Here is a 12,726-nt window from a genome sequence, read left to right on the forward strand (position 1 = left end):
GGTAGAGCATCGATGAAGGCAACAAAGCCATTAATCCTTTCACAGGATGCAGCACAGATAGAGCGGCATGGTGCGGTGGCCTTCGTCTTTATTTTAAATACTATCTGTCATATGCGAGGTGTCAGGAAGTTCCTAAGTGTTGTAGCCAGTCTTGCATCCTTTGCTCATCCTGTGGTAGGAGCTCGGAACTCAGCGTGCTTGATTGGCTTACACAATGATAGACATAGTGTTTGAGCTCATGCTTGTCTGACTGTGAGCCTGAGTGCTCTATACCTAATTCCACATTGCCTTTTATCCTATCCGTGTGCGTGTCATCCATGAGAAACAAGTCTTTTCTGTGCACAAAAGCAGTCGTGCTAGTAAGAACTGGAGGTGTCATTACCCTTTTCTACAAAATGGGGTCGAAAGTTCTTGCCTCAAGCACTAGCGATGCTCAGGGAAGAAGGCGGCTTCTGTTTCAGTGCTTGCCAGGGTTTCTGCAAGGCCATTCTCGAGAATGTGGATGGCTCAGTGTGTCTGTCCTCTTTGCTCCTGAGACACGGCTTTTATTCTGAGACAGCATCCTGGTGATGGCAGAGGGAAGTGCTGATCACATGTATGGATGGTGAGTCTTTCTGGTTTGTAACAGGACTCTCTTGGCATAGGTCAGTGGCGTGATTCCTGCTGAGGATTTAGTCTCTCCTACAACTTCCTTATAGGGAGAGAATAAAGATCCTGTTCTGTCCACACATCCTCAGTATTTTTTTGCTGTACAGTAGTAGGTGGGGGACCTGCTACACCCCCACTGTAACAATAAAAACAAGGATTCAAGATCAGCTGAGAGGCAGCATAGCTCTATGACGAACACAGAATCTTGGTCCCCAGCTCTGCCCCTGTCTTGTGCTCTGTCTACTTTTACCTCAGTTTCCTCACTTGTAGAGTGGGCATAGTGATAAAGCTAGCTGCTTCACAGGGTTGTGGGAAAGGTGAAATCAACTAGTATTTCTGAAGTGCGTAGGAAACTGCTTGCTATATACTGAATACTGTGTATGTGTTAAACAACAGAGTTTCATGGTTCTACCTTATACTGCAAAGACAGGTGTGTGCTTGTGTGTGTGTGTGTGTTGGCTCATTTGTCTCCACTACCCTATGTTATCAGGCCTTAAGACTTGAATGGTAGTGGTACAGGAAAGCTTTGTGGTCAAGACTGTTGCTGGTGATTCACTTGGGTCAGTACAAATAGCATGCCAGTCAACTTAGTTTTGTCTCTGTCATGTGACTTGGCCTCTGAGAAGTTCTCATTCAGCTTCAGACTTTTTCTGAGCCCCCATACTGCTTCAGTGTATCATGCTTAGAGTACAGTCAGGTGAAAGCAAATGGTGACTTTATGTGCACCCACTTGTATGCACATGCCCATGGGTACCAGATGAGGGCATTGCATCTCCTGGAGCTGGAGATACAGGCAGTTGTGAACTGTCTTGTGGGCACTGGGAACTGAAACAGGGTCCTTTGCAAGAGCAGGAAGCACTCTATGGTACATATTTAGTTAGGGAGATACTTCTTCTTCTCATCATGGGGAATGCTTCTGTATTTTCACATGAGCTTAGAGTGAGCCTATATGACATGCTCAGTGGAATGGAGTTTTAGGATGGCTTTATAGTAAGGAAAGTTGAGACTCACTGAGAAGTAAAGTCTGAGACCTGTGTGAACAGCAGCTCCCTCCTCTGACTAGTTGGTGACAGCATGTTTTACCACCCCTCTGTTTCCCCAAAAAGATTGACAACATTTGTGACTTTTAAAAGAAGAAGAAGGGATGGAAATTATGCTGCTAATGTTAACATTAAGCTATATCAATGCCTTATTCTTAATATAGCCTAAGACTCATACCTAAAATATAGTTGATTGAGGGAAGAAACCTGGTGAAAATTTCCTAAATTTCTCAATGAAATGACAACGTAGCTCATGCATTTGGTTTTCCACTCGTCCATCTAGATGCACTTCTTCATGTTTTTAAAGATGCACTGTGTGCCAGGTACCATGCTGAGCCCCGATTCATCCATGCTAGATCAGAATGACATATGGTAGGGGAGAACTCAAAATGTGGATACCTCAAATTGACATGTACTGTCAGTGCAAAATTCTTGTCGGATTTCAAAAGCTTAGTATCCAAAAGATATAAAATATCTTTTATTATTTATTTATTTATTTATTTATTTATTTATTTATTTATTTATTTCAAGACAGGGTTTCTCTGTGTAACCCTGGCTGTCTTGGAACTCACTTTGTAGACCAGGCTGACCTCCAACTCAGAAATCTGCCTGCCTCTGCCTCCCAAGTGCTGGGATTAAAGGCGTGCGTAAATAAATTTTGTTTTTGTTACTTTGAAATGGTATTTGGGTGTGTTGTAATAAATGGAATACACTAATAAAATTAATTTCTGTTACTTTTCAAAAATGTGACTGGCCAGGAAGTACATAAGATGGTCTGTGGTACACACTGTGCCCTGAGGTCAAGGGTAGTCTAAAGAGTCTGGGAGGAGACATGGAGTCTTTGTGGGACGCTGGTCTCTGAGCTCCTCTTTATTTACCTTTACACATGTGTCTATGCTCTTCTTTCTTTTTGTCCGAACCTGTTTCAGTCTGGAGAGAGGTGCTCCACTCCACTGTGTGACGACAACTCTAGTACTTGCCAGCATAGTTTTTCCTGGCCTTTGTGTTATTCTCTTTCTCAGTCTGATGTCCTTAGCTTTTCTTCCAGATTTCCATGCTGGCTTCTGTCCTTCTCACATGCCACAGGTGTAGGGGTTCCAGAACTTTGTCTTGGGTTGTCTTTGAATCTGTGTTCCTGCCGGGTGCTTGAGGTTTTCTGGTTTGGAACTCGTGAGCTGGAGTCCCACGTATGAATGACATCACTGCCTCTTGGACACTGCACTTGGAAATCTTTAAAGAGACTCAGTATGTCATTGTCACTCTGGGAAGCAAGTCAATGCTAGCTGAACACAAGGAGTGGGGGGAGGGGTGGGGGCATGGGATGCAGGATGCCCTGTCTTCAGCTTGTATTGTCAGCTATGGTGGCAGCCACTCCACAACCCTCCCTTCCTGTCGTCCTTTAGAGCCGGCCCCTCCTGAGCTCAGCCTTTCTCTTAGCATTCTCAGCTGGCCTTCTTTCCTGGTCCTACCCTTTTTGATTGTGTTCTCTGTTCCTCATGAGTGCAATTATAGACTCAGGAACATGTTCTTGCCTACTTCTATTTTTCAAAGTCTCTAATTTCTTCACCCAGAGTAAAATTCCAAATGTTTTGCATCTTTTAAAGGGGATAGTCAGCAGGTGGTAGCCGTGTCTTCAGGCATGTACCTGGATTCTCTGTCACCTTCTATGGCTTGACACCTGCATTTTCTTCTCTGAAACATTGCCCCCCGCCCCCCCTGCCTGCTCAATCCTGGGTCCTGTGCATTCCCTTTGGGACTACACTCCCCTGTGACCTTTGACCTTGCTTATCTCTGCTTCCTCCTTTTTAGGCCATGGTTGAACTTCACTGCCTTTCCTGGAGGGGAAGGGTCATTCTTTTCATTTCTGTATCTTTAGGTCCAAAAGCCGTATAAATTAGTTATTTGTGAGTGAGTAAGTGCTCTAGAGTAAAGGGTGTGGGTGTGCTGGGGTGGAATCAGTGAAGATTCTACTCAGGTAGCAGTGTGAATGGGGAGGGTCCTAGAAGAGGTGGTCCTTGCTCAGCTGGGGTCACAGGGTACAGAGGAGATTCTAGTGGTGGTCTAGTCTACTGTGCTGTGTGCTGTAGGGTCCAGAGGTACTGCAGAGGCCTGTCTTTCTGTCAACACTGGCCTTTTTGTAGAAAGCTAAGGATAGTCACCTTAGGGGTCTATTTGGGCAAGTGCCCACTCTTTGCCTGTGAGCTGGGTTATACAACTCAGGAAGCTTTCTCAGCACACAGCTGGCATTGCAAGCAGCCTTCTCAGTCCTTGCTGTGAGCTGCCTTGGAGGGAAGAAAGCTGAAATGGCTGCTTGCATTTGTCTTTAGTTCTCCTGTGGAGTTGCGCTTTTGGATAGCAGAGAGGTGACCTCAGCAGCCAGAGACAGGAAAGAGCCTAGTGAGTCATTGCAGTCCCTAATGAGGTGCATGAGGGACCCCTTCCTGAGAGTGAAGGTCAGGTGAGGTGGTGCTTTGCCTGGGGTGAGTTTTGCCTTGGGGCTCAGGTTGGCACTGGAGCAGAGCTGAGCTAATTTTACCCACAGGAGCTGACTGTGCTGAAAAGCAGGGTTTCTGACATTGGCCTTATCATCTTGCTATGCCCAGAGGTACAGCCCTGGTATGTCTGGACTGCTTTCCCCTGTTCAAGTTAGATACATTTTCCCATTAAACGTGCTTGTGGGGGAGCATGGGAAGTGCTTTTGGCTTCGGTACAATGCTGGAGAGATGGGCTGGGATCCTGACTCTTTACCTTGTACACCAGGCACCAGGGTTTACAGTTGAACGAGTCTCGGATTGCTCCTGCACGGACACACTTGGTGACATGACTAAGTGGTGGCCACTTCGTTTGTATTGGTTCTGTGAGGAAAGTGTCATTTCTGTCCCTGTTCTGCATACAAAGAGACATTCACAGAGAGCTCAGGCCACCAGCAAGTCCTGACAGAGCTGGGAATTGAGTCTGTGCCAGAAATTCCAGGGTATACACTCCTGGCCACTGGAGCTTGCAGTCTTGATGCACTAGGTAGGAGTTTTTGCTTATTTTTAAGCCAGGATTGAGTGTTTCTGACCTGCGTGCCATGCCTGAGGCCTTGAGCTCCATGCTGAGCAGGCAGGCAGTGGAGCTGTATTGGGGATGAGGTCACGCTAGCAAGGAGGAAGTGCTGGGTGGTCAATAGCCGCAGAGATGGCTGCAGGTTCTGGGTAGCTCTCAGTTCATCCTCACAAGCCCTTCAGCAGTTATCCTTCCTAATCATGCTCAGCCATCTTACAGATGAGAACAGAGAGGCCCACAGAGACCATATTCCTCAGTGGACTCACTAGGCAGATGTAGAGTTGAGCAAGGCTCTTGGTCTGTGTCTGTTTATCTTCAATTCCCCCATTAACTCTACTGTGTCCCCTAGTTGTAGTAACAGATAGAACCTGTACCTTGTTTCCAACCACGCAGTGGAGCCATTATCCATACAAGATCATCTATGGACTTCATCAGTGTAGGAAGAAAGGTCTGAATGGTCTGTACAGGGATGGGTGAAGCTAAAAGAATAGTCAGGGCTGCAAACTTAGGGCATATAACAATCACATATGCTCATGAGTTTTCTGGGTCAAGAATTTAGGCAGGACAAAGAAGGAGGAAGAAATCTTCCTACATGGCTAGAGCTTTTGTTTTACAAGGCCTGCGGTCTTGGCTGGAGGAATTAAAGGTTGGGCACTAGAGACATGCAATGCTGACAATGACAGGTCAGGATGACTGGATATGTTCTCCAAGATAGATTTTCTTCACAGCACACACTTAGTTTGATGGCCTTAAAAGGAAGGTTGAAGGAAGAAGGAAAGGGACAGGGATATGGGAGGGAGGGAGGGAGGGAGGGAAGAAGGGAGGGAGAGGCAAATAGAGGGAAGGAAAGAGGGAGGGTGAATCTTGACCAACATGCTGACAAGCCAGTAGTTGTTAGTCAGAGGCTGTGTTACTCTTCTCCATTGGTTGGAGCAGACTCAAATTCACCCATGTTTCAGGGGAGGGGACTTCAAATCTTGCTGCAGTGGCAAAGCTCTGTAAGTGCTGGACATGTTGCTGGGGTCACCGGTCAAAGCACCGTTCATCTTTTAGCCAAGATAAGAGAAAGGAGCAAACATTTCTCAAGTCCTGTGCATGGCGCCGGGTGAGGCTGGATGGTCCAGGAGTGCAGCAAGCAAGCCTAAGAGGTGCGAATCTGGAAAACTGTCCAAGCCAGAACCTTTAAGGAAGAGGTCAATAATTTTGCCATAAGCATGCTTTGTTTTCTGTGGCTTGGTGTTTACATTGACCATAAGCTTGTTGGTGTAACTGTGACTAGATTATTATACCTGTTACATCAGTTTGAGAGTTCTAGATTTATTGGCTTATTGCAATCAAGTGAGGTATTTTTGCCTGTGCATAGGAAACATCTTAGGTCGTAGCGTGAGACACATGAGATACAGAGGAGTGGATGGTCCAATCAAGGAACCAGCTCTTTCTTTTTTTTCTTCCTGTATCTATTAGAAGTGACACTTGGAGAAGCATTTTATATAGTTTAAGTGGAAGGAATTAATTCAAAGCACGAGGTGCTAACAAAATGGTTGGAAAGATGAGAAGAGTGGGAGCCAGCAGGTGGTGTCTGCAGCTGTGGGGTCTGAACTGATTATATTGCCATGACTAGGGACAGTGAACATGCGATTAGGAAGCCACTGTTGCGGTGCCTGAAACTTTGCTGTCCCACCATCCCTGTAGCTGGTATCTGGCCGTGACATTGCCTGTGCAGAGGCTGTTTGACTCCTCCCTTGCACAGTGCCATTTGGGGATAGAAAGAGGAGCAGGAAGGTTTGGATTTACTCTCCTGTCACTGTCTCACACAAGAGCCTCTCAGTGGTGTAGCCTTATTGCCTAGTTTTGAGAGAGTGGCAGAAATGCCATGTGCAGCAGGATGCTCTTCTGTAGTGCTGCAAGGTACCTCAGGGCAGGAAAATGGCCCCTTAGCCAACTGAGAGGATATATGTGCCCCAGCTCATTCATTTAGAAATCTCTAGAGTTATTATCCTGAAATGCTTAATGTTTATAAGTCATCATAATATCATAGTAATATAATTAAGTATAATATCTACTATTTAAGTTTATTTATATAACTTAATATGCTTAATATCCCAGAAGAGCAGGCTGTTTACCTACATTCAGTTTCTTGATTCCCTTTTCCTTAGTTTTGACGAGAGTGGTTCATTGGTGATATTCCAGTTCATTCTAGTCTCTTTCTAGGCTCTATGCACTCACACAGGTTTTTGCTTGTTTTTGGTTTTTGAACACATAATTTGTTTTCAGGCTTTTAATAAACACTTACTATAACCTGACCATGAGCCTTACTTGGCAATATGCAGAGATTCAGCCTGGATTCTTCCTTTGGGAGCCCATACCAGGCAGGGGAATAAATCAAATGCGGAGTAAGAATAGTCCAGGAAGATCATGATTGATGTTCTATACAGGAGGTTGGCATATTCAGGGAAGCGGACCGTTCTAAAGGGCTAGGAGTAAAGGTGCTCTGTAGACCTGGGAGTCAGAACTGGAAGCAGTGCCATCTCTTTATGGGGATTTGGGAATGCACAGGAGTGTTCTGTTGTCTCAGTCTCCAGAGGGTGGGTCACCATTGGTATTTAGAGGGCATGGTCAAGGGTGCTAAGTGCCCTTTAATACAGGAGTCACAGTGAATAAATAACTTACTTTCTCTAAAAGGCAATCCCAGTCCTGATGAGAATTACTAATGTTCACTGAGAGGCGTGCAGAGTATGAGTAGGGATGGAGGGTCCAACAGAAGCCAAGACTTCACCTAAGAATGTGAGTTGTATGGCAGTGTGGTCTGCTTATTATGGGAACAGAAGGTTGAGGATAGGTTCTGGAGACACTGGGACTTTGTCACCTTTCGGAACCACATCACATAAGATAGTGGAGCAGTCTGTGAGAGCACAGACCCACTCTTCACTTACCACGTATTCCATGGACATCAGCAGTGTGTTTTCATGAATGCCCCAGACAACTGATTTCCAGAACTTGGCTTAAGTGACCCCTGGCTTTAGCCTGGAATAGGATCCTGGAGTTCTGGGAGAGCCAGGCAGTCAGTATTAGCTCTTTATAGAATAATCAGGGGCTATGCTGGCCTGCCACGGCATTATTACCTCCATAGCTAAACAAGCATGTGGTGGCCAGGTGGTCGCAGTAGGTGCTTCTCTAACCAGAGAAGCAGATCTTCCAAGTGTCCTCCAGGAAAGCGCACTGTCCCCTCTACTCCCTTGTGGACCATCTAGGTCATGAAGCATGCCAGGTGCACACTGCACCCTTCATATTACTGCATCTCGAGTTGATTATTAATTGCCAGTCAAACCAGCAATTTGCCGACAGTGTGCATGTACTGTGACCATGACTGCCTTTGTTCTTGGGGAATGACTTGCTGGTCTGTGATGATGGCTGTGGAATGGTTGGTTTTCCCTGAGGTGTTTTGTTTTGTTTTGTTTTGTTTTCTGTTTAAGCTCTGCATAGTTTTCTGACATTCTGGTTAGGCCTTCTAGTCTTCCATGACATTGAAGGTTGGGCAGGGAATCTTAGGGATGGAACTGAGTGTGTGTGTGTGTGTGTGTGTGTGTGTGTGTGTGTGTTGGGAGGACGCCTGGTTTCATTTCTGACAGGCTTCCAGGGTGACGTGAAGAAGGCATGCGGATGGATGGATTGATTTTATGGATAAAGAACCTGTGTTTCAGAGAATGAAAGTGACTTGCCTAGGGTCTCGGGTGAGCTGGCTTAGGACCCTTCCCCCTGAAATGCCCCCTTAATTGCAGGACTTCAATTGCATCCTGCTATAGGGGAGGGAGTTCAGTGCACATGCTGTGGAGTCACAATGTGGCATGTGACTTTTGGCTCAAATACTTGTTAGAGGGTATGTCAGTAGGCACCATGGTTTTATCTGACAGACATTTAATTTAAACAAGGGAGGCACGGAAAGAACTCTTGTCACCGAAAGTATTGCAGACGCATTATTGAAGTGATTTGGATGTTTATGGTAATTGCTGGGACCACCTTTAGTGAAACGGTGGGCTAGTGAAAATTCTCCTGGCCACACAGTCACAGAACCTTCCCAAGGCATGGTCCCCAGTGCATTGTCTAGGGAGGAGCTCAAGCACGAGTGAGCACTTTTTGTTCTGTAGAGCAGGCTGTTCTGGTTTTTGTCACCCCACCTGTGCACAGTAAGCACTTAGAGGTCAGAGGACAGCCAGGACGTCTCAGGTCCCTTAGCTGTTGCCTTGATGCTGGTGTGATTATGGAGAGAGACTAATTCTTTCCCTCTTCCCATGGTCTGAAGCAGTAGTTTTTCTCCAACCTTTCCATTTCTCATCTTTGACTATCTCGGTTGTCATCAGAAGTCTAAGGCCCGGAAATTCTGAGATTCTGAAGACAAGCTTTAAGATAAGCTGTTCAGAGAATTTGGGACTCAGAGTGTGTTTCTCAAACAAAACAAACAAACAACATCAAAAAAAAATATCCCAAAACAAAAACAAAGTACCTCTGAGAATTTTACACACGTATACAATGAAAGATCATGCACACTCTGGTCCCCATTTTTACTTCCGACACCTCCCATTGTGCCCCAAATACTTCCCTGTGATAATCCACTAAGTCCAGTTAGTGACATGTGGGTGGGTGGGACCACACACTGCAGCACTGGAAACCTGGGAAACGGTCACGCCCTCCAGCCTTACATTTCCTGTCTTCCTTACCTGTTCTTTACTACTGCCAGGGTGTTTGTTTGGTTTGAACATGTCCTCAAGTTTACAAGGACCTGAGGCTATATGCTTTTCATTTATGGACCAAGATACAGCTAATGGATAACCATACTGTAGCCTATGTTGTGGCATCCCGTTAACTAACTTGTTAAGCCAACTCACTGTCACACAGGCCATTTGCGGTGGGTGCTTTCCATTTACAGGTGAGAAAAGTGTAGTTTAGAGAAGTAAAAGACATCAGGACTCCTTTAAAGTATCTGTTTATTTGCGATTGATCTATACCACTTCTCACTCCTTTCTCTGTCTCCAGTCGTCCCTCTATGTTATCCTCCCTCAAATGTTCCCCCTTCACAAGTTGATTGTCTCTTTTGCTTTGTTTACTATTGCTGTATATGTTCATATATATATATATATGTGTGTGTGTATATGTATATATATACATGTTCATATATATGTACTCATAGATATGAATTCAATATATATGCATATGTACATACATATATAGATAGACACATTCATATATATACAACCTGCTGGATCTGTTTTTGTTGGAAATGCATATATGATTCCAAAGCTAGCAATGTAAATGAACATGTTAATGTCTATTGGAGTATTTCACAGGTCCCATCTTTAGGGAAAAAAAAAAAAACAACCAAACAGTACAGGCAACTGGTAACTGCTGGGAGAACATAGGATTATAGGATTCTTTTTTTGTTGTTGTTATTTTTGAGACAAGGTTTCTCTGTGTAGCCCTGGCTGTCCTGGAACTTGCTCTGTAGACTAGGCTGTCCTGGAACTCCAGTCTGTCGCTTCGGGGAAAGGCATGTGCTGCCATGCTCGGTGAACATTCTTACCCAGCTTTTGTAATGTGAGAATTCTTTGTCCTGTGCTATGATATACCCATGCTATAATGCCTCTCACACAGGTAATAACCGGGAACTGTTAAGAAGACATGCATCTCAGACCCCTGAAGTTGCAGAATTAGAGGGTCCTTAAAGATCTCAGGGCTGATGGTTTTCAAGCTGTTGGAAGCTCCAGTGTGGTATTAGAGTTGGAGTGACAACAAATTGAGAAGTGGAGGGGGAGGGAGGCTTGAAGCCTGCTGGTACCTCTGATTTCCCTCCCTTTAAAAAAGGCAAGCATCTCTTAGTATTCACTTAAAGGAGAAATTGTGCTGTGAGATGAAAGACTGAAAATCACTATGGTAGCCTAACACCTCTTCATGAAGGCAAACCCCAAAGTGGTTTAGCATAGCTACAAGCTGTGAGGGTCCCTGGGCGGAGACACCCAGCTCTGCATGCCCTTGACTCCCTGACACTTAGTTGAAAGCATCTCTCTGAACTCACATTCCCAACTTAGTGGGATGTGGTTGTTTCCTTTTTCAAGGAAGTATTTGATCTGCGGAGCTCCCTTTGAGGCCTCAGGAACAGCAGCTGGATGTTCAGGGTCATTCAGCCCAGAGTGGCTACAGAGCCCTCCAGCTGCCCTGAGCACAGCCACCTTGAACTGTGTCTGTCACTCTGGCTACATCTTCTCTTTTCATCCTGGTAATCTTGCTTTGACTGGTTTAATTTCTGTCTAGGAAAAGTGACTGTTATAGCCTGTATTCTCTTACCTTCGTGACCCAGCCTTGCCTGTCTAAACCCACGTAGCTATTGAGTGCTTACTGTGTGGAAGGCACCTGGCAACAGAACTATTACTGTCAAGTCCTTTGGAGGCAGTTATGCTACATATGGTTATATGCAGGCTAGTTATAGGGAACAAATTTCATCTCATAGAATCATGTGGCTAGAAGGTGGGCAGTTGCGGAGAGGGGCTAGGGTGCTTCTGTAATTGCAAGTTGTTGAATTTGTACCGTGAATAACCATGTTAGTTGGCTTCTTGCATCTACCATCTCTGGGATGTAATTATGTTATATTGTCTTTATCATTAATTTTCTCTATAATATGGGAGTAGAATGTCTAGCTCAGGGGGTTATCACTGCTATTAGATAACATAACACACACACATCTGTGTATATATAAAGCTGCAGTACAGTTGCTAATGGGAAGTAAGTCTATATCACATCATAGTTATTACTATTAATATTTCTTCAGTGAGGAGCAGAAGAGCACATTGTTTTTTAATCTTATCAATGATGTCATCAGAGCTTTGCTTCTTTATAACGAAAACAGGCAAAGCATAACCTCACTTTGTAAGCTCTGAACAGCTGGCTTTCTACATTGCTATGAGATGTCTCTATTTATCCCCAGCTCTTTGGATACCCTCACCAGTGACCTGCCTGTCCGTAGACCGACTCTAGCTGACTACTATTCCCTCGTGTATCTTCTCGCTGTCTACACTGGAATCTTTTATCTACTATTTCCTTCCTATCTTCATAACTGCTGTCTGCTGTCACCGCTTTTAATACCTAGCCCCAAGTCTAATCGAGCCACTGGGAGGGAAGCAAGGAATCATAGCTTGCCCTCCACCACGGCTTCTTTCCAGCAGGGGAAACAGATGGCATAGTGCCAGCCAGAAAATCACCAGCATTGTGCTGTTTTCTCACCAGAGTAGAGGTGCATTTCTGGGAATTTATAGCCCCTCTATAAATGACAATGAGTATCTGGTTCTTTGCAGGGCCTGAAGAGAATCCTGACAGCTAGAGTGTTGGAAGAGGCTTGAAGAGAGGCCCTCTTCAAGCACCCTCAGAGCTGCTTGGGACTCCTCTTGAGGGTGGTCTCCCGCAGGAAGCCTGGTATGTAAAGGGTCCCAGTGTCTTGGTTCACTCTGCTGCTCACTGCATGCTGCCTCTGGTGCCAGACGCCACGTGGAGCTTCCGTGAGCTGGGCTGGAAGGGTTAACTGGTTGGAGTGCCTTATCCTTTTTGTATCTGCAACTTGAAATGTCTTGAGCCCTTGATTAATTCATGCTTGGACATTTCCTCGGTGCTCCTCGGTAAATAGTTCCTTACTGTACATTTATTTCCCCACGGGCTTTTTGCAGTGAGGCTGGAGCCCGTGTTTCTAACAACTACTCCAAGGAAAACACTGAAGGCCACGTTCCCGGAACCGAGACTCTCAGGGGTCTTCCAGACATCCATCTCTATTACCTCCTTCTTGCCCGGAGTTTGCTTTTAGCTGAAAAGGGAGATTTTGTCTTGAGCTGCTCTGTAGACATATGTGACTTGGAATTTGAGACTCTGACAGCTGCTGCTGAGCTTTGAGCTGCAAGTGTGAGCAGCATATAGACCTAACCTGTAAAGCACGGACTCAGCCTTGCTTAATTCC

The 12,726-nt window shown here is 45.3% G+C and overlaps 1 protein-coding gene across 10 annotated transcripts in view; it reads left to right on the forward strand.

Annotated features, from left to right (window-relative positions):
* The window catches only part of Lpp (LIM domain containing preferred translocation partner in lipoma), a 608,013-nt gene that overhangs the window by 37,672 nt on the left and 557,615 nt on the right, over positions 1 to 12,726 (forward strand). For all 10 annotated transcript variants that reach the window (XM_085832096.1, XM_085832095.1, XM_029470446.2 and 7 more), the window contains exon 2: positions 12,077 to 12,194. The gene's annotated coding sequence lies outside the window, so the exon portion shown is untranslated. The remainder of the gene's footprint in view (positions 1 to 12,076; positions 12,195 to 12,726) is intronic.

This window comes from Mus caroli, unplaced genomic scaffold (assembly GCF_978045245.1).
Source record: "Mus caroli unplaced genomic scaffold, Mus_caroli_1 scaffold_17, whole genome shotgun sequence".
NCBI classification, from domain to species: Eukaryota; Metazoa; Chordata; class Mammalia; order Rodentia; family Muridae; genus Mus; species Mus caroli.